The sequence below is a fragment of the Manis pentadactyla genome, unplaced genomic scaffold (assembly GCF_030020395.1).
Source record: "Manis pentadactyla isolate mManPen7 unplaced genomic scaffold, mManPen7.hap1 scaffold_310, whole genome shotgun sequence".
In the NCBI taxonomy this organism is placed as follows: Eukaryota; Metazoa; Chordata; class Mammalia; order Pholidota; family Manidae; genus Manis; species Manis pentadactyla.
Window position 1 is genome coordinate 109,730 of NW_026644697.1, and position 19,041 is coordinate 128,770.

A 19,041-nucleotide genomic window follows, 5' to 3' on the forward strand; every position below is an offset into this window, starting at 1 on the left:
ATGGTGGGAGCTATGTGCTCAATGGTTCCTGTTTGTGGTTGGCGCCAAAGGTAGGCTTGGCATTCAGAATGGCGCACCTTCATGAACAGCTCCTGGGGATGAGAAGCAGGGGTCATCCAGCTATGCCCCTGTGCCAGGCAGTCACCAGTCAGAGCTAGAGCCCAGGCAGCTGGGGGTGTGGCCATCTGGGCTTTGGACTGCATCCACTGAGGCACGGAGAACTGGATGCACAGCATGGTGGGGAACAGAGGGGCTCTGCTCACAGGCACCCTCACTCACCTCCTCCCTGCAGCACAAGGCAGCTCTCGCCTGCCCGTCCTGGGGCATCTGCCTCCCATTCTGCCACCCCGTGGATCCCGCTCCCCACTCAGGTGCAGTTTCCCCTGAAACACCTCCACCCACAGCCTTTGTTGGTGTCTGTGTCTCCCACGTAGTCAGGTCCATGGCAGGGGCTGCTGAGGTGCGGAGGCCTGCCTGGCCAATGGCCCAAGGACCTAAGGCCCTGGCAGCACCTCCCTGAGCACCCCTGCCCTGCCCCTCCCAGACTGGCCAGGCCCTGCCCACCTTCCCTCCGCTCCTCCTCATTGGTCTGCAAGGATCCCTAAAGGCCAGCCCTACTGTCCCCGTGTGGTCAGTGAGGGCTTGGGGGTGAGGAGAGTCTCTCAGGGCACATGGTGAGCCCGTGGGGAAACTGGGACGTGGGGCCAGATCACAGGAGACCACGTCAGGGGACGGTAGGTCTGGGGCAGCCCGTAACACAGGGAAGGCCCACCCTCGACCCTGGGAGCCCGCTCCGCTCACCGCACACATCAGGGTCAGCTGCTCAGCCACGAGGCAGGGAGGAAACGCCAAGATGTTCGGCTCCTCCTTCCTCCACATGTCCTGGGTGCTCGCGGCACAGGGCCTGGTGGGTTCCAGGCCCAGGTCTGGCTCTCCCTGGCCTGATGCCATTCCGGCAGGTGCCCTGGGCCCCGGGCCTGAGGGATCATGGGGCTCCAGCTCAGGGCCGGAGAGCACCCCTGGGATGTCCCAGGTGCTCACAGCTAGCACCGGGACTGAGGCCACTGCTGGGACATCCTCCGGCTCTGCAGGGACTGAAGCACGTGACGCCGGCTGTAGCTCCAGCACAGGGCTCTCAGGGAGCTCCTGAACTGGCTGTAGATAGTGGTGGCACAAGAGGTACCAGGCGTGCCACCTCGGTCTCCTCCGACGTAGTGCTGGAGCAGGACACAGAGAAAGGGTCACCCCGGGCCTGATTACCCCCACACCTTACCAAGGACAGAAAAGACCTCATGGCCTTGCAGGGAATTTCAGCCCGGGAAGCCCACCCTGGATGGTCCCCTGGCCATAGCCCCTCACCTTGCAGCTCTGCCACCGTGGGCCACAGGTACATCTCCTGGACCAAGTGGTGGTGGACTTGGCCCTCCAGGGTAGATGAAGGCTGGCTGTCATGGTGGACCCTGGGCACACTCTCGGGCTCCCAGGCAAAGCACCTAGCCCGTCCCATCCTGGGGCTGCGGGAAGGCCGGGGGGTGGCAGAGTGAGAAGCCTGGTCTTTCCAGCCACACTGCCCTCCCGGCCCAGCCTTGTGTGGGCCTGGCCTCTCTGCACTCCCCTGCCTGTCCAGGCACCTGCCCCTCCCCTTTCCTGACCCTGTGTGTCTGTCCTGGGACCCCATCTTCTCCCATCCTCCCGAATAGGAAGTCCCCAGTCGTCAGCCCGCCCATGGGAATCCAAAGATGAGTGACCTGCTGGGCTCTGCTGTGCGCCCCCTGCCGAAAGCCCCAAGCGCCTCCTCCCCCTATTCTGTGAGATGGGCAGTACCCCCTCTGGACCCAGTGAATGCTTATATTTTCAATTCCTCCTCTGGCCCCTTGTCATGCCCCCTGTTCCTGGAAGAGGCCAAGAGGGCATCACCTGTGACACTCCCCGGCCATGACCTGAGGATGACGCCTGAAGTGATTGACAGAGTCCACCGGGGACGGGGTCCCAGTATTTCATCTGCTTCCTTCAGTGAGTTATGCTAAGTGCCCCAAAGGTCTGCAACAAGTGGGTGCTTCATTCCCTATTGTTGCTAAAGGCAGCCTTACCCGAACCTTCCCAGGTACCCCTCTGCTGTCCCCAGAGGTCCCCCATGTGGCCACAGTGAGGACAAAGACCAGGCCCAGCCGCAGAGAATCGCAAGCCTCCGTTCCAAAGGCTGCTTCCCATGTGCTTTTCCAAATGAGCCAGGCTCCAGGCCACTGACGGGTGAGGCCAAAGGCTTTTCATTGGGTACTAAGAAATAAGCCCCGAAGTGGCCCAGCTTGGCAAGCAGTCCTTTCTGCACTGCCGGGGGCCAGGGGAGCCCCTCTAAGCTCCTCCCATGCTCCCCATGGGCACCCTAACAGGCTTATCGCCAGCCACCCTGCCCGTCAGAGGAGCACGCAGAGGATCAGACACATGTGGGGACGCTCTAGACACCGCGGGCTGTGGGCAGAGGCCCGACTGGGCCCAGGAGGGGGTGGGTGCTCACCGGGGGAGCCGCTGGCCCGTGGTCGGATGGTCAGCATCCTCAGGAGGAAGTGTGAGCTCAGGAGCGCTCCGGCTGGTGTTTGTAGCCGGTTCCACTCCTGTTGTGTGCTTTCTCCACTTCCTCCTCCCGCCTTTCCGGGGAGCCCTGCGCCTGGGGACCTCAGTCCCATGGACAGATGGCTCAGGTTCACGCTGAGGGGGGCAGCAGGGATATAGTCAGTGGGAAACCCAGGACCCACCAGGACGAGGGAGGTTTGCAGCTCACCCGAGAGCCCCCAGCCCCCTGGGGTGCGAGCAAGGAGAGGCACGGGGTGCCCCCGGGAGCGAGGTTCCAGGCCCTCTGGAGTGGGTCTGTTGGCCAATCTCGTGGGGCAGCCCTGGGAGGGCCCCGGCAGGTTACCAGGCTTGGAATGGGGTCCTGGGGTGTACGCAGCCTGCCCCAGGTCCAGGGAGATGGAGTAGGTGGGTCCATCCACCAGCTCCTCCTCGCTCCCCAGGGTGGAGCTCTGCAAAGCCGGTGCCCTGTAGCTGGGGAGCAGGCACCTGGACTGTGTGGACCTCCCCGCAGGGGGCAATGTGGGGCACAAACTGTGCCCCTGAGATCAGGCGCAGAGGGCCATCTGCCTAGACATCCAGTCCCTGAGGGAAGGAGAGGACACCCCCGGGTCAGGACTAACATGTGTGTGGAAGTACCTGGTCCCCACACTCACCTCCACGTCCTGAATCATTAGACCAGAGCTGTGACACTGAGTGCCCCCTCCTGGCCAGCCTTCAGTCCCACCCATGCCCCACGCCCACCGCACACACACAGGAAAGGCCGGCAGGAAGGTCAGCCGTGATGGGTCACACAGTGTCCTGGCCCTGGAGTGGCCCACTCTGGGCTGCCCTGTGTTACCTCGGGGCTCCTCGGGAGACACAGAAAGAGGCGTGGGAGGTGGTCTCTCAGCCAACGCCCACAGCGAGCAGGAAGACTCTCTGTCTCGGCTTCCCTGACTCCCACGCCTTCAGAAGGCTCCGCACAACAAGACCGCATGTTGCTCTATCGAGCGCCTCCGGTCAAGTGAGCAGGACTGGGGTCTGCGACCAGGAGCTGGGTTCTGTCCAGGTTCTACTGGGCGTGTCTTCAGTGACATCACTTCTTCGAGGGTCCATTTCCTGGGACCCTCGCTGCATTCAGACACGCCCACATGCCCCTCTGGGCTGCTGACTGCCCACCCTCCTGGCCCTTGCCATGCACGACTACACAGATCTCCACCAGAGCCCTCCACTCGCTCTTTGGCAATGCCACCAGGGTCCCAGCTCTGAGGAGACGAGAGCTGAGCTCAGGCCTCTTTTTCTCCCCAGTTCCCTGTCCTGCTGAGGCCACGGTACCTCCCAGGAGCTGTCCAACGTCCCAACCTGCACAGGCAGGGTCACTCCAGACATTCCTCCCTAGGGACATTCCCAGGGATACGTGGATGACACCTAAAACTCCTTTGGGCTTCTGTCATGTGTGTCTGATGCACAGACTCAGAGATGGAAGAATGCCAACCAGGCTTGGCATGGAGCGTGGAACACCATGCAAGTCAGGCCGGGGTCCGGGCCTTGTGATCTTGGGCAAGTCACTTCCCCTCTAGGCCATGTTCAGGTGTGCACCTTGAAGGGGCAGCAATGAGAGGAGATCCAGGTGTTGCCATCTACTGGCATCCACCTTCCAAAGGTCCAGGCTGCTCTCAAACTAGGTGCTTTTCAGACCAATCAGTAAATGGGTCAGAGTAGCACACTGGAAATGAGGTCTATGCTGCCTCTCAAATCCAAGGTGATCCACCAGGCTGCTGTGCTCTTTTGTGTGTGTGTGTGTGTTGGAGGGCGTGCAGATACAACACCTTATTCTTCAGCTTAGAAGGGAGAGCTTTGCATGCCCACAAGATAGACTTCTAGAAACTTCTATAAGGCGAAAGGCCCCTGAATTTTTGTTGGATTTATTTCCCACCTTCTGACACGTGTGTGTTCTATCAATATGCTTAGACAAGTTGTGCTTCCTGATCACTGGGTCCAATCAGCATAGTACCATCAATGGGATGGGCCAGTGTGACAGCTGGAAGGAAAAGGAGACGAAGTTTCCTTCTGACTAAATGACAGCCTAAGTCTGGAGGTCTGATATGCCTCTGAGATAGTTTTCTCTCCTTGCCGGCTGAAAGCTAACTGCCCTACTGGTCTTTACTCACAGGAAGAGAACAAAGAGCATTTTCCTGACCAATACTTACACACTGGGTGCTTGGGGACCAAGTGATGAAGCCCCACGTGCAGCAGTAGCTGCAATCTGAGACACTCCGATCACGGTGACCATCACGCACTGTCATCTCCAAGATTCGTCCGTTTTCTGAGTAGGCCACGTGAGTGACTTCAATAAGGGTTCGTGGAAATCACCACCCCGACTTCTTCCAAGTCCTTGGTGGGAACTCCAGTCTGTAACCTCTCCTGGAAGGCATTACTGCTTTCAATATATACTTCAGAGGGAGTTCTAGAGGCTTGTACTTGCCCTGCCACACAGCACGAACTCCTGGCCGGCACAGTCCCCCGTGGCTAGCAAGGAGGAAGCCGGGAGCTCTGCGTCCCTGACAGCTCGGCCCTGTGGCCTCTGACACTGGAGGAGTGGCACTGCGGGCACTTGGTCGGGGTGGGGGGTGCTGCTGCTGAAACCAAGACCCGGTCCTCGTCCCTGAGGTCAAATCACAAAACACAATGACAAGGTTTTGAGGAAAGGAAAGGATAGTTGATTGACTTGCTAGCAAACGAGGGAGTGGCAGGCTCCTGCCTTAGAGAACCACCGTCCTCCCGACACACGAGCGGTCAGGGCTTTTCCAGGGGAAGTTGTGGGAGAGGGGCTGGGGTGCAGACACATGAAGTAGCAGCTTGCAGGGGTCCAAGCAGACATTCCTGCACCGATTCACTAGCTTTCTGATTTTCTTTTCTGCTCCTCCTCCATCCCCGGGGACTGGATACTTGGGGTTGCCTATGTTATCTTCTAAGAGTTTTATGGTTTCATGACTTCCATTCAGGTGTTTGATCCATTTTGAGTTTGCTTTTGTGTATGGGGCTCGACAATAATCCAGTTTCATTCTCTTGCATGGAGCTGTCCAGTTTTACCAACAGCAGTTGTTGAAGAGGCTGTCGTTTCCCCATTGTATGTCAATGCTGTGTTCTCGCAGATGTAGATGAAGCCTGGCTGTTGTACCGTATCTTCTGGTCTCTCTGTTAGGCGTAGTTGTATTTGTTGTATTTTCAAAAATATATATGGTTTTGGGAGAAGATTTCCACCACCCTACTCACGCTGACATCTTGAACCTCTCTCCTCTACTCCTTTTAAAAATAATTCCTTTAATATTTTAATAAAAATACTTCATGTTGGCGAGGTTGTGGAGAAAGGGGAACCCTCCTACACTGCTGGTGGGAATGTAAACTAGTTCAACCATTGTGGAAAGCAGTATGGAGGTTCCTCAAAATGCTCAAAATAGACATACCATTTGACCCAGGAATACCACTTCTAGGAATTTACCCTAAGAATGCAGCAGCCCAGTTTGAAAACCTATGTTTATCGCAGCACTATTTACAATAGCCGAGATATGGAAGCAACCTAAGTGTCCATCAGTAGATGAATGGATAAAGAAGATGTGGTACATATACAGAATGGAATATTATTCAGCCATAAGAAGAAAACATATCCTACCATTTGCAACAACATGGATGGATCTGGAGGGTGTTATGCTCAGTGAAATAAGCCAGGCGGAGAAAGACGAATAGGAAATGATTTCACTCATATGTGGAGTATAAGAACAAAGAAAAACTGTAGGAACAAAACAGCAGAATCACAGAACCCAAGAATGGAGTAACAGTTACCAAAGGGAAAGGGACTGGGGAGGATGGGTGGGAAGGGAGGGATAAGGGGGAAAAAGAAAGGGAGCATTACGATTAGCATGTATAATGTGCGGTGGGGGGAGGGTATGGGAAGGGCTGGGCAACGCAGAGAAGACAAGTAGTGATTCTACAACATCTTACTACGCTGATGAACAGTGACTGTAATGGGGTTCGTGGGGGGGACTTGGTGAAGGGGGACCCTAGTAAACATAATGTTCTTCATGTAATTGTAGATTAGTGATAACAAACAAACAAACAAAATACTTAATAAAACATAGTTATCCAGTATTTTTACTTTTTTCCTCGAAAGAGAAGAACATTAGACTATTTTCCTTTAATTTTCACCAAATTCTCCCAAACTTATTATTATTGTTTAATAGAGTCAATGTTTGTTTTGATTTACTCACTGGTGTATTAACTGTTTACATCCAATTTCTTTTTTTTCATTTTAATTTCTTTCTTTTTGAAGGACATCCTTTAGACATTCTGTGAAAGCTAGTGACAGTAATGATCATTTTTTGTCTGAAAATGTCTTTTATATTACCCTCATTTCTGAATGATAGTTTAGTTATAAAATTCTGTGTCAGGTGTTACTAGCTTTAGGTAGTTTGAAGTTATTGTTCCACTATGTTCTGGCTTCTCTTGGTACTGTAGAGAATTATGTTCTCAGCTTAGTTTTCTTGCCTTTCAAGCTATGGTTAATCTCTGGATACATTTACTATGTTTTCCAGGTCAGTGGTATTCAGAAGTTTTTCTGGCCTATTTCTAGGCATTCATTTTTGTTTTCTTTATCTTGCTTGAGTTACATAATGTTTCTTGAAAGTAAAAATTCAGTTCTGGAAAACTCTATAGCCATTATTTTCTGAGTATTTCTTCTCTTCCATTATTTTTATTCACTCATCCTGGAACTCCTATATTTTTCCCCTTATTTAAAAAATCATCTTTCATCTTTTCCATCACTGTGTAGTTCCTCGATTTACAAGACACTACTTTTCTATTTTGCTGTTTCTAATGTCTTGTTTATTTAACTGATTATTTAATTTTAAGTAAGACCTTTTTGAAATTTATTGATATTTCATTTTACTTTTGAAAAATACAGCCAGCTTCATTTTGTGAGGGAATGACTTGTTACTTTCTCATTTAAAAAAATTTAAGCATATTTATTTTATATTCTATATTTAATCATTTCTTTATCTAACATTCTTGAGGATCTACTTCAAGTGTCTGTTACTTCTCTTGTGATTGTGACTGCTGGGTAGTTTATTCACATGTTCCCTAATTCTGAATTGTAAATTGATGTACAGAGGTAGAGGGATAGAGAGAACGGAACTTAATTTGGAGCATATTATAAAAATACTGTTTTTATCTGTGTAGTCAAGTGCATAATTTTTTATTTTAAAACACACTTTATGTTTAGTGTACGATTATGAATAGAAGCAATAATACAATTTAATGATTCGTTTTTGTTTGGAAAATATCTCAAAGAACATAGTAAGAAATCATAATTGAAGCACTCGATATAAGTAAAAAATTGTCCATATGTCGTGTAGTGTGATGACAGCTTTACAGGACTCACACAATACTTATTTCCTGCAAAATGGGAAGGCAGCCAAAATATGGAGAATGTGCACTGTAGGGATACTATTGGGTATTTCCCCCTCTTTAGATCATATATATATATAATTCATGTTTAGAGATTAAGCCACCTACCCAAGGTCTCAAAGCTAAGTGATAGACTTGTACTCAAACTCCAGTTCGTTTGACTTCAAAATCCGTTTTAGTCTCTACTCACGCTGCCCCCCAGTAAAGCCTCCTATGTCAGAGGCTGCCAGTTAGCACACATTCTTTGATTTTTAGCTGGGCACACATAGCCCAAATACAATAACATTTTCTACCCCACTTTACATCTTGGTGTTAGCACGTAGCATAGTTTTCAGAAGAATAGAAGTGACGTGGTATGTGAGCTATCACTATCAGAAAAACATGCGTTGCCAGGAAGGCACTGTTTCTTTGAGATTCTTGATAAACGTCACGAACTTCTATTCATTTACTTTTTAGCCATTGATACTAGGCTCAGCAGAGCGTGAGAGCCTGGAGAGCAAGTGTAGCTGCCGTGGCATGCCAGCACTCCCACAATTTCCCAACGTGTCTATGGAACATAGGAGGACAGTTCCGTAGCGCAGGGACTACGGAGAAGGCGACGAAAGGGCGCCTCGGCCCGTCAGTCACAGAGCGCAGCGCCCAGGGAGTGCGTTCCTCCGGGGGCGGAGCTCGCGCGGGGCGGACGTCACTCCCGGGCGCGGGCGCGCTCCCTCGGCGGCGGCTTCGAGTGTTCCCGTCGGGGTGTCCGGGCCTCAGGGAGCGTCCGAGCGGCCGGGCTGTTCTGGTTGTCCCAGCGGCCGCGAGCGCCGGCTCGGTGCTGGCGCCTGAGCGGGAGGATGGCCCCGTCGGCGCCGGTGTCCTGGAGAAAGCGCAAGACTCCCCGCGGCTTTCTAAAGCGCGTCTTGGAGCGACGGAAGCCGCACCTTCGTCTCGAGGAGGTGGGTGGGGCGGAGCTACGGATGGGACAGCTGCTCAGCCTCACTGTCCTTTTTCACCCCAAAATGCTAAGAATGGGGGTCGATCCCAGACTATCCACCCGCCCATCCATACCCTCACCCTCCCACCCATCCATCTTGTTTGTCTTCTTTCGCCCGCGCACATATCAGCCCCAATATTGCAGAGACTGCCCTGTTTATGTCTGCATCCCAGTGCCCAGCACTGGGTACTCATTATTTGTCCGAATCACTCATTCATTCATACAATAAATATTTACTAATTAATTTATTATTTCATTCAAATGTTTACACACTAGCCAATTCTTAGACTCAGCAACCGAATGTAGCACTCTGAGCAGGACAAATGCAGGTGCTTTTTATTTATATTTTCTTCAAGTGCTTTCCTTGTATTGAAGTATAGTTGACATTCAATATTATACTACTTTCAGGCATACAACATAGCAATTCAATAACTATATACATTAGGAAATGCTCACCACGGTGTTAGTTATCATTTGTCATCATACAAAGTTACTACAATATTACCCACTTGTTTCCCCATGCTTTTTATCCCTGTAACTATTTTATAATTGGAATTTTGTACCTCTTTATTCCCATCTATTTTGCCCATTCCTCCCTCCCCAATGGCAACCACCAGTTTGTTTTCTGTGTTTATGAGTCTATTTCTGTTTGTTTGCTTGTTCATTTGTTTTGTTTTTTAGATTCCATATATAAGTGAAATCATATGGTATTTGTCTTTATCTGACTTACTTCACTTAGCATAATACCCTCTAGGTCTACACATTTGTCATGAAATGGCAAAATTCCATCCTTTTATATAGCTGAGTGATATTCCGTTGTGTATATGGACCACATCTTTATCCGTTCATCTATCAATAGACACTTAGGTTGCTTCCATATCCTGGCTATTGTAAATAATGTTGCAGTGAACGTAAGGGTTACATATATTTTTCTTTGAATTGATGATTTTGTTTTCTTCAGGTAAATACCCAGAAGTGGAATTGCTGCTCACATTGTAGTTCTGTGTTTAATTTTTCTTTTTTTTCTTTTCCACAGTGGCTGCAACCAATTTACATTCCCATCAACAGTGCGCAGTGCTTGCCTTTCTCCCACATCCTAACCAACACTTGTTATTTCTTGTTGTGTCGATACTGGCCATCTGACTAGTGTGAGGTGATATTTCATACTGGTTTTGGTTTGCGTTTCCATGATGATTTGTGATGGTGAGCACCTTTCACGTGTCTGTTGGCTGTCTGCATGTCGTCTTAGGGAAACTGTCTATTCAGGTCCTCTACCCATTTTTATATCAGATTATTATTTTTTTGTATGAGTTCTTTATATATTTTAGGTATCAACCACTTATCAGATAGATCCTTTGCAAATATCTTCTCCCACTCAGTAGGTTGCCTTTTCATTTTGTTGATAGTTTCCTTTGCTGTGCAGGAGCTTTTTGGTTTGAGGTGGTCCCACCTGTTCATTTTTGCTTTTGTTTCCCTTTCCTGGGGAGACAGATGCAGGAAAAATTACTAAAGCCAATGTCCAAGAATTTACTGCCTATATTTTCTTGGAGGAGTCTTATGGCTTCAGGTCTTACATTGAGGTCTTGAATCCATTTTGAGATTAGTTTTGTGAATGTGGTAAGACAGTGATCCAGTTTCATTCTTTCACATGTAGCTATCCAGTTTTCCCCAACATCATTTATTGAAGACACTGTCTTTTCCCCCTTAATTGACTGTTTAAGCGTGGGTTTATTTCTGGGTGCCTTATTTGTTCCATTGATCTATATGTCTATTCTCGTGCCAGTTCTGACTCCTATAGCTTTGCAGCATAATGTGAAATCAGGAAAGCTAGCTCCTCTTCTATTTTTTATTTTTTTAATTGAAGTACAGTTGATATACAATGTTATACTGGTTTATTATTATTATTAGTGTCACTTTTATTCACTCCAAAAATATGTACAAGCTCCTACTGTGTGACACAAAGATGTTGAAACATCAAAAACATTAATACATGGTCATTATTATTATCACTATAATTATTGTAATATTCACTCAACAAACATTTACTGAGCACGTACCGTGTGCTAAACCATACAGATAGAAGCTGCGTTCATTATGGGAACTGTGAAATGATGCTGTTCATGATGATTTGCTCAGTGAGGGGATACTCACTGAGTGCCCTCTGAGCACTCTGGATGGCAAAGGAGACAGTGCCACTCTGCTGATCTCTTCCAGGGAGGGCAAGAGAAACACAATACAGAAACCTAAAAACAAGATGATCGTTGTAAGGGTAGGAGTTCTGAAGGCAGCAGAGCCGGCGGCCGGGTTTGGGCTGAGCAGGGGTGGGAGTTGTTATAGAATGAATAGGGGTCTGGGAGGCAGATTCAGAGAAGGGGCTGACATTTGAAAAATTTTCACCACGACCTTATGAGCAGGGACAATCCGAGAGAGCCCTGGTGCAGAGCCTGGCACAAAGCTCGTACCAATCTTGTTTATATGTGTGTTGAGCACATGAGCTCTGGAACCAGCTATTTGGGCTCAGGTCCTGGCTCTGCCACCAGCCCGCTGGGAGGCCTCCACCTTGCTGGATGGCAGTTTGCACATCTGTGAAATAAGGCTAATAACTGCACTTTTCTTCACTAGGTTATCATATAAATGCATGAATTATCTGTCACGCCTGCTGTGACTTGGAACAGTGCCTGGGATGTAGCCAATACTCAATGTCATTATTATTTGCTATTACTATTATTATCTACTGCGTGGCAGGTAAGAACACAGTTGGTGGCTTTGAATCCTGACTCCGCAATTGGCCGGGAGACATTAGGCTAGTGATTACACCTCTTGTGCCTCAGTCTTCCCTTCTGTTAAATGGGTGTAACAGCTTTGGTGCCACCTCCTCAGGGGGCACCCACTGGCTTCCTGGGCATAACTGATCCCTGGCACAATGTCTGTGCTCCCTGCACACCAATGCTTGCAAATCCTAGGCTGCACCTCCTGACTATCTGTGATCTGAGCACCAGGGAAGTTTGGGGCAGGTGGGGAAAGAAAGAGAAATTCAGTCTCAGGCAGGCTGGGACTGATTCTGCTCAACAGAGGGAGGAAGGGTCCGGCTGAGCCTCTAGGGGGAGACATTCAACTCTTCCTGGCCTAATCCTTCCTACCAGAATCCCAGCCCCAGACCTTTATCAGGCCCTGGGGTGGGTTGGGCATCCACGGGATGACGTGATAACCACGAGAGCAGTGGCTATTCATATTGTGTTCCAACACCTCTTCTTGTCTTTTTGTTTGTTTGTTTCAAGTTCATTATTTTTTGCTGTTTGACTCCACTTTTCCCAGGTACGGTTTTCCTGATTATCCGTGGCCTGAGGGGAACCCCTGTATTCTTATAATTGGAGATGCAGAGGCACAGAGAGGGGGAGCCATTTGCCTAAGGCCCCACAGCAGGGAAGCAGTTGAGCCAGAATTTGCTCCTCAATTCCTGACGTTTGAAAGCTGAGTTCCCTGCCCATTCCCAATGGCTCTGAGACATTGCTGGATATTGATGTTACTATTACTAACAATATACCACACTCGTATATGATGCTTGATATACCCGGGTGCAGCTCTCCCTGTCTCCCATGGGAATCGTCCTTAAAACTGCAGTTGGAGTTAGGGAATTACCTCCATTGAACAGAGGGGAAAACCGAGGCTCGGAGAGTACTGGGCCTGTACAAAGTCACCTGGCCAGCAGGGGCAGAGCTGGAATTCAAGCCCTGCAAAGCCTAGAGTTTGATGCTGCCTCTGTGCAAAGGAGAGGAGTCCTCCTCACTCCTGCCAGCCCCCTGCTCAGAAGGGGACCCTGGGGCATTTGGGGCACTGCCAGGCCCTTGCCCAGCCCAGGCATCTTGAACCTCTCAAGGACCCTTCTCCTGAGGCCCTGAGATGTTTTCAGGCAGTAAGTAGAACCCAAAGGCCTGGGCCTAGCTCCCTGGAATCTGAAACTCAAGGCTTGTTCGGCTGAAAAATGCATGAGCCCAAAAGCTTCGCTGGGGTCAGAGAACAGAGCAGCTCTGTGTGCCCAGCCACTCCGCCCCAGCTGCAACCTCCCCTGTCCCCAGGTCCCCAGGGACTGTGGCCGTGCCCCAGTTCCTCCTAGATGTTACGGCCAACCCCGGACTCCCCTCCTGGACCTTGCCTCTGGGCAGCCCCTTGAGTCTCTCCTCTGAAACTCACAGCTGCTATGGCCGCCCTCCTTCTCATATCCTCCGTGGCTCTGCATTGCCCTCCGGCTGCCCTGCCCTGCTGACCTCTCCCACGAACCGCAGGCCCAGAGACGCTCACTTCCTGAATTTCAGCCCCTCTCTCTCTCTCTCTCTCTCTCCCCTGGCACCTGACGGCTCAGTGCACACCACCTCCCCCTTTGCTTTCTGTACCTCATTCAGACCTCAGGACTCCCCTTCGGGAAGACCTTCCGACCTCTCACCCCACGTCTAGGTCAGATCCCTCCTCGGGGCTTTCCTCGATGTCCCACGTTCCCCTGTCACAGCTGTGTTGAACCATATTTTTTAAAATCTCTTTTAGAGAAAAACCACTTTTATCGTGTAAAATATATAACATTTGCTACATATGTTACATAGATAGGTACATAAATACATAAAATGGATAAAACTTACCATTTTATCCATTTTAGGCCCACAGTCCAGCGGCATTAAGTACATTCACGGTTTCGTGCACCCATCCCCTCCAGCCACCACCAGAACTCTACGTATTCTGACACTGACACTCCGTCTGCATTAAACACTAACTCCGCAGCTGCACCCCCAGCCCGCAGCGCCCACCAGCCACTTCCCTTCTCTATGAACCTGGTTGCTCTGGGACCCCACCCAATACGCAGAATCATACAGTATTGGACTGGCTTGTTTAAATCTATGTTTTGAAATAGAGTTTTAGTTACCCCAGAAACACATGAAAACTTTCTCCCCTTAAAGAGAGAGAGAACATTATAGATCAGAGAATGTTTTTGTCCCTGCTCGCCCTTCCTGTCCTTCTGACAACTATGGGCCTCTTTAGATCTTTCTCTGGTAAGGTACAGGGCAGTGTGTCTGTGTGTGTGTCTGTGTGATGTTGTCTCTCTCTCTCTTTTCCCATACCATCCATGGCCAAGCGACTAAATACAATTTGTTACATTTATTCACCAGTAGGACCTGGAAGCCTGGCTGGGTTACTTACCAGGGCTGAGGACCATGTGTGAGGTCAGGCTGCATGGGGTCAAATCTCCTGTACACCCCCACTCTTACTGTGCCTGTGAGTCAATTACTTAGCCTCTCTGTGTCACTTCCCTCAACTGGTAGGTGGTTGCAAAGATTTAATACAAAGCACTTAATAAATGGCTTAACCTTTCTGTGTCACTTTCCCCAACTGGAAAATGGTATAAAGATTTAATATAACCTCGCCTGATACTGACTCAGCTACTTATGAACATTCACTCTTGTTACAGCCTACAGGGCCACCTCAGGAGCGGCATGCAGGGACACAGCAGAGGGGACAGTGCTTATCTCCACACTTGGGCTGTTCTGAGAGACGCTGGGCTCCCTCAGTCCAGGGGTCAGGGAGGACGCCGGCTCTGTCTCGGCCTTTGTGGTCTCAGAGGAGCCTGGCACCGATGTGGCTGCAGCCGTCTCTCCTGTGTCGTGGGTCCTGACCACTGGAGGCGTGCCGGGTGACTCAGAGGCATGTGGGACAGAGTAACGCGACTCAGCGTCCCCCCTGGGGCTCGCGGCTGGGTCAGTGGAAGCATGGATTCTGTCTAGATCTGTGGTGTCCGCAGAAGGTCTCTCCTCTGAGGGGCTGCTCAACTGTGGAGGTAAACCAGTTCTGGGTTCTGGCCTTGCCCCCAACATATCCATGGTTTTCTCCAGGCCAGGCATGAGAGGTGAGGTCCCAGGAGGTGGAGAGGTGAGTGACGTGGAGGGAGCAGGGAAAGGTGAGGTCCCGGCAGGGAAAGGCGCCGGGGAAGACGGGGAGCTGGTTGCCTCCGCGGAGGGAAGGCTCGTCCGTGAAATGTCCTCGGGGCCTCTGTTCCACAGAGTGGTCATCTCCACGCATGGAAATCCCTGACTCACAGCTGAGGGGGTCCCTGCCCTGGATGGGGTGTTTGAGGTGTCCAAGGAGACAGTTCCCTGCAGTGTATCTGTACGGGGATCCGTTTGAGTGGTGCCAGTTATTTCTGCCGATTCTGTCACAACAGAGGAAGTCAAAAGCCCAGTGATGGTCTCTGCGGAGATGCGTGGTGACTTTGCAGACTGGGCAGAGCGCGGGGTGAGTATCCCACGAGAGGAGGTGACTTCTGTGCTGGAGACCTGAGTAGTGGCACCGGAGCTCACCCCAGGAAGGACAGAGGTTAGCTCTGTGGATGAGCTGGTCTCCCTAAAAGGGGCCCATGGCTCTCATTCCAGGGGTCCAGGAGGGACTTGTCTCAGGCTCAGAGACGCTGGACATGGGTGTGGGGACCGTGGCCTCCGCCCTGGTAGAGGTGGCAACCACTGGAGACGTGGCTTTGGCTGGCTCCGAGTCAGTTGGGACAGAGGAATGTGGTTCCTGCCTAGGACCGGCGATCCCCACATTGGTCACTGCTGTGGGTGTAGAAGGATGAAGTTGCTCTGTACAGGTAGTGGCTTCTGAAGTGGCCAGTATGTCTGCCGAGGTGTGGCTCAAACGCTGAGGAGCACCGGCTCCACTTTCCAGGCTTGGGGTGGTGGGGAGCCCTGAACTCATCGATAGAGAGGAGGTGCTATGACCTTGGAATGTGGATGGGACAGGGGACCATGAGGCTGTGGCAGGGCCGGCCTCTTCCGCAGAGGGAGGGCTCACCTGCGTCACAGCCTCGGTACCTCTGCTCCGGGGACTGGTCATCTCTGCCTGTGCAAATCCCTGAGTCACCGCAGAGTGGGTCCCCGCCCAGGGGACTGTGGCTGATCTGTCCGAGGGAAGTGCATCCAGGGTCGGAGTCCCGGGAGGACCGGTCTGCAAGGCAATGGGCTTTCTTTCAGATTCTATCATGGCGGGGGGTGCGGAAGGCCTGCTGATGTCTGAGGACCCTGTGGACTGAGCAAGGCCTGGGCTGGGTATTCTGCTAGAAGTGGTGACTTGTGTCCCCGACCCCCCAGTGACAGCAGTAGAACTCGGGGAAGGGCCAGTGCCTGTCTCTGTGCTTGAGCTGGGGTCCACGTAAGGACTGGACGATTCCATGGCCGGGAGGAAATCAAGCTCTGGTCTAGCCCTTGTGGACTCTGACCAGGTGGCCACTGATGTAGAAACAATGGTTTGCACCCCAATGGCAGCAGTGCCTGTCGGATATGTGGCCCCGGGTGACTCTGGGTGGACTGCGACAGTGGGGCAAGAATCCCCTTCAGAACCTGGGGCCCACATTGCTGTCCCCACCGTGGTTCCAGAAGGGTGAACTGCCTCTTTGTCTGTGGTGGGCTCAGAAGTCTCTACTCCCTCATAACTGCTGTTTTTCCAACTTGGAGATGAAGATGTCCCAGGTTCCGAGCTTATGCCCACCTGATCTGTGGTCCTTAGTAAGCCCGAGGGGTCGCTAACCTCACTGGTGGTCCCGCCTGATTCAGAAGAGACAGCCCGCATCTCAGTGCTGAGAGATATGCTTGAGATCAACTCCTCTCCCCTAGTCCAGGGATCAGATGCAGCCCTGGCCTCTGTTGTACAAGTCTCTGGCTCATGCCCCTGGGGACCTAGATCTGGAGGTCTTACTGCGTACGGGGTCCTATCCCGAGTTGGTGCTTCTCGTCTGGACACATGCCCTGGGTCTATAGAAGCCATAGTGGGAAGCTGGGAAGACCTCTGCTCTGCTTCCTTGCTGGTAAGAGCCTGCGTCTCTGACAAAGCAACTGTGGAGCTACTTATCATTGTAGCACGTGTGACCCCACTTGTAAAGCCCCCTACAGAGAGTGACAGCGGGGAGGTCATTGGGCTGAACAGGTTCTCCAAAGGGACTTCTTGAGGAGCTGAGGAAGTGGTTGTGGCTGATGATACAGGTCTCCCGGTGGCCCAGGCAAGAGTGGACAGAGGTTCCGACAAAGGAGTGGACAGGAAGCTATTTGGGCCAGACTTTATAGTTGAATGGTCACTAGAAGCCATTGAAACAGACAAGGCTTCTGTTTCTCCTCTACTGGGAGGCCAACTCGTGCTTAAAATGTCAGGAATGGAGGTGCTCGACCTCTTGACACCAGAAGTTGAGATGGGCATAGCTAGGGTTGTGTCTGAAGGACTCAATGGTCTCAGAGTTGGGCTGGCCTCTGTCTTTTCAGCAAAAGCATGGGAGGATGGAAGGGCTACACGGGTTCCACTGACCGTCCCAAGGCCATGCCGAGGAAGCACAGAGCCTGATGCTAAGAATGATGTACCCACTGCAGGAGCGGCATTGGGAGAACCTGAGACTTCCAAGGTTGAAGCTGTGTCTATGACAGTCCAGGGGCCCGACGAGGGAGCAGTCGTGGAGGACCAGGTGGGCTGGGGCACTAGGGCAGACGTGCGGGTCAGCGTGGCCAGGCTGCTGTCCGTGGTGCTCACACGCCCCTCTGGGCTGGGCACTGCAGTCTGGACTGGCTTGGTTCCCATGGTGGTGAGGGTGGTAGTGACACGTGGCGGGGGGTCTGTGCTGCCACGCACGGTGCTCTCTCCTGCAGGAGATGAGGTCCGTGACGGTTGCCCAGGAGTAGAGGCAACACCACTGGTCTCCACACGTGTGATGGCCACCAGGGTCTCAGACCCCGTGGAAGGCAAGGTGGACAGTGCTAAAGAGTTCATTCGTCCTCCTAAGGCATCAGTGAGCCTGGTGTTGGCTTGGCCCCCAGAAGGCAGTGATGTTAATGGGGTCTCTTCTGCGGAAGTGAGGTGCAACGTGTTGGTTGTCTCAGGGGATGTGCCGGGAGTCAGGCCATGCCCAGCTGTCTGCCTTGACCATTTGCTTGCAGATGAATGAGCCTCAGTCACAGATATGCTTTCCTCTTGTCCAGCTGTCGTTGTCTTTTTGCTCAAGACAGTGGAACGAATGATGGTGTTGTCCCATGTCTTGGCTGTAAATTCAGATCCACCTGCCACTGTGCTCATGGTTACCTTCCCGGTTGTTACAGAGTCTAGGGTGGTCTCAGAGCCTTCAAGGCCAGTGCTTCTAAAGACATGCATGTCCATTATGACCCGTCCAGTGAAGCCAAGCCACATGGAAGAATGCCTTCCAGCTGTCTTTGGAATCAGAGGTGGGCTGTCTTGCTCACTGGTCACTATGGTGCCTTTAGGAGTTGACTCTAGGGAGACAGATGACACTGTTCCCGATGACTTTCTGGTACCTCCTGGGATCCCAGAAGAGAGGCTGGTCCAAGCCTGAGACAGGGAAAGCGAGACCCTTTCTGTAGCTGCCGTCCCTTCTGTTGGTGACGTGGCTGGTGCCGTGACTCATGAGGCCAGGTGAGGGGGGCCGATGCCGCCACTCGCTATGGCCGTGGCCGGAATGGCGGCTGGTTCCATCATTGTCTCTGCGGGGACAGTCGCTGTTGGAGTCTCCCAGCGATCTCCCACAGTGTCCCCGGTCTCTGGGATGGGCCCCTCGGAGCTTATGATTTTGAGAGCTGTAGCCATTTCTGGGCTTCCCGTGGGTGCACCTGGGATTAGAAAGTGAGCCGGCAGGAGATACACAAATGGCACAGAAGGGGAATCCTTCTGGTTGACAGTATCATTTATTTCCCCCTGGAACTACAATTCAAACTATTTCCTTCTTCCCCATAAAACGTCAACCTTTCCATGCCACACTCCAAGCCCCTGGATACCAGGAACACACTATCTTGGAGGATATGGTGGGGTGAGAGCTTTGACCCCTCTTTGCTCAGGAGAAATGGTCACCTGGAGCTCAGTGCCTCGTGCTCCCTGAAGGTTGCTGGTACCAGGGGCGATGTGACGAGCCCAGGCCCTACCCGTGCAGGAGGCCTTCCCTATCCAGTTTTCACTTTTCTCCCTGGAGGCTGCCCTTCTAACCAGTTGCAGCTGACAGCTTCTTGCCTTCTCCAGATCCCCAAATCTGA

At 51.6% G+C, this 19,041-nt stretch overlaps 1 long non-coding RNA gene across 1 annotated transcript; it reads left to right on the forward strand.

Annotated features, from left to right (window-relative positions):
• The first annotated feature begins 761 nt into the window (after positions 1-761).
• LOC130682355 (uncharacterized) lies at positions 762-4,872 on the forward strand. Its single transcript, XR_008995582.1, has 3 exons — positions 762-2,013; positions 2,105-2,250; positions 4,724-4,872. It is a non-coding gene; the product is annotated as an uncharacterized LOC130682355 (long non-coding RNA).
• Positions 4,873-19,041: the final 14,169 nt, after the last annotated feature.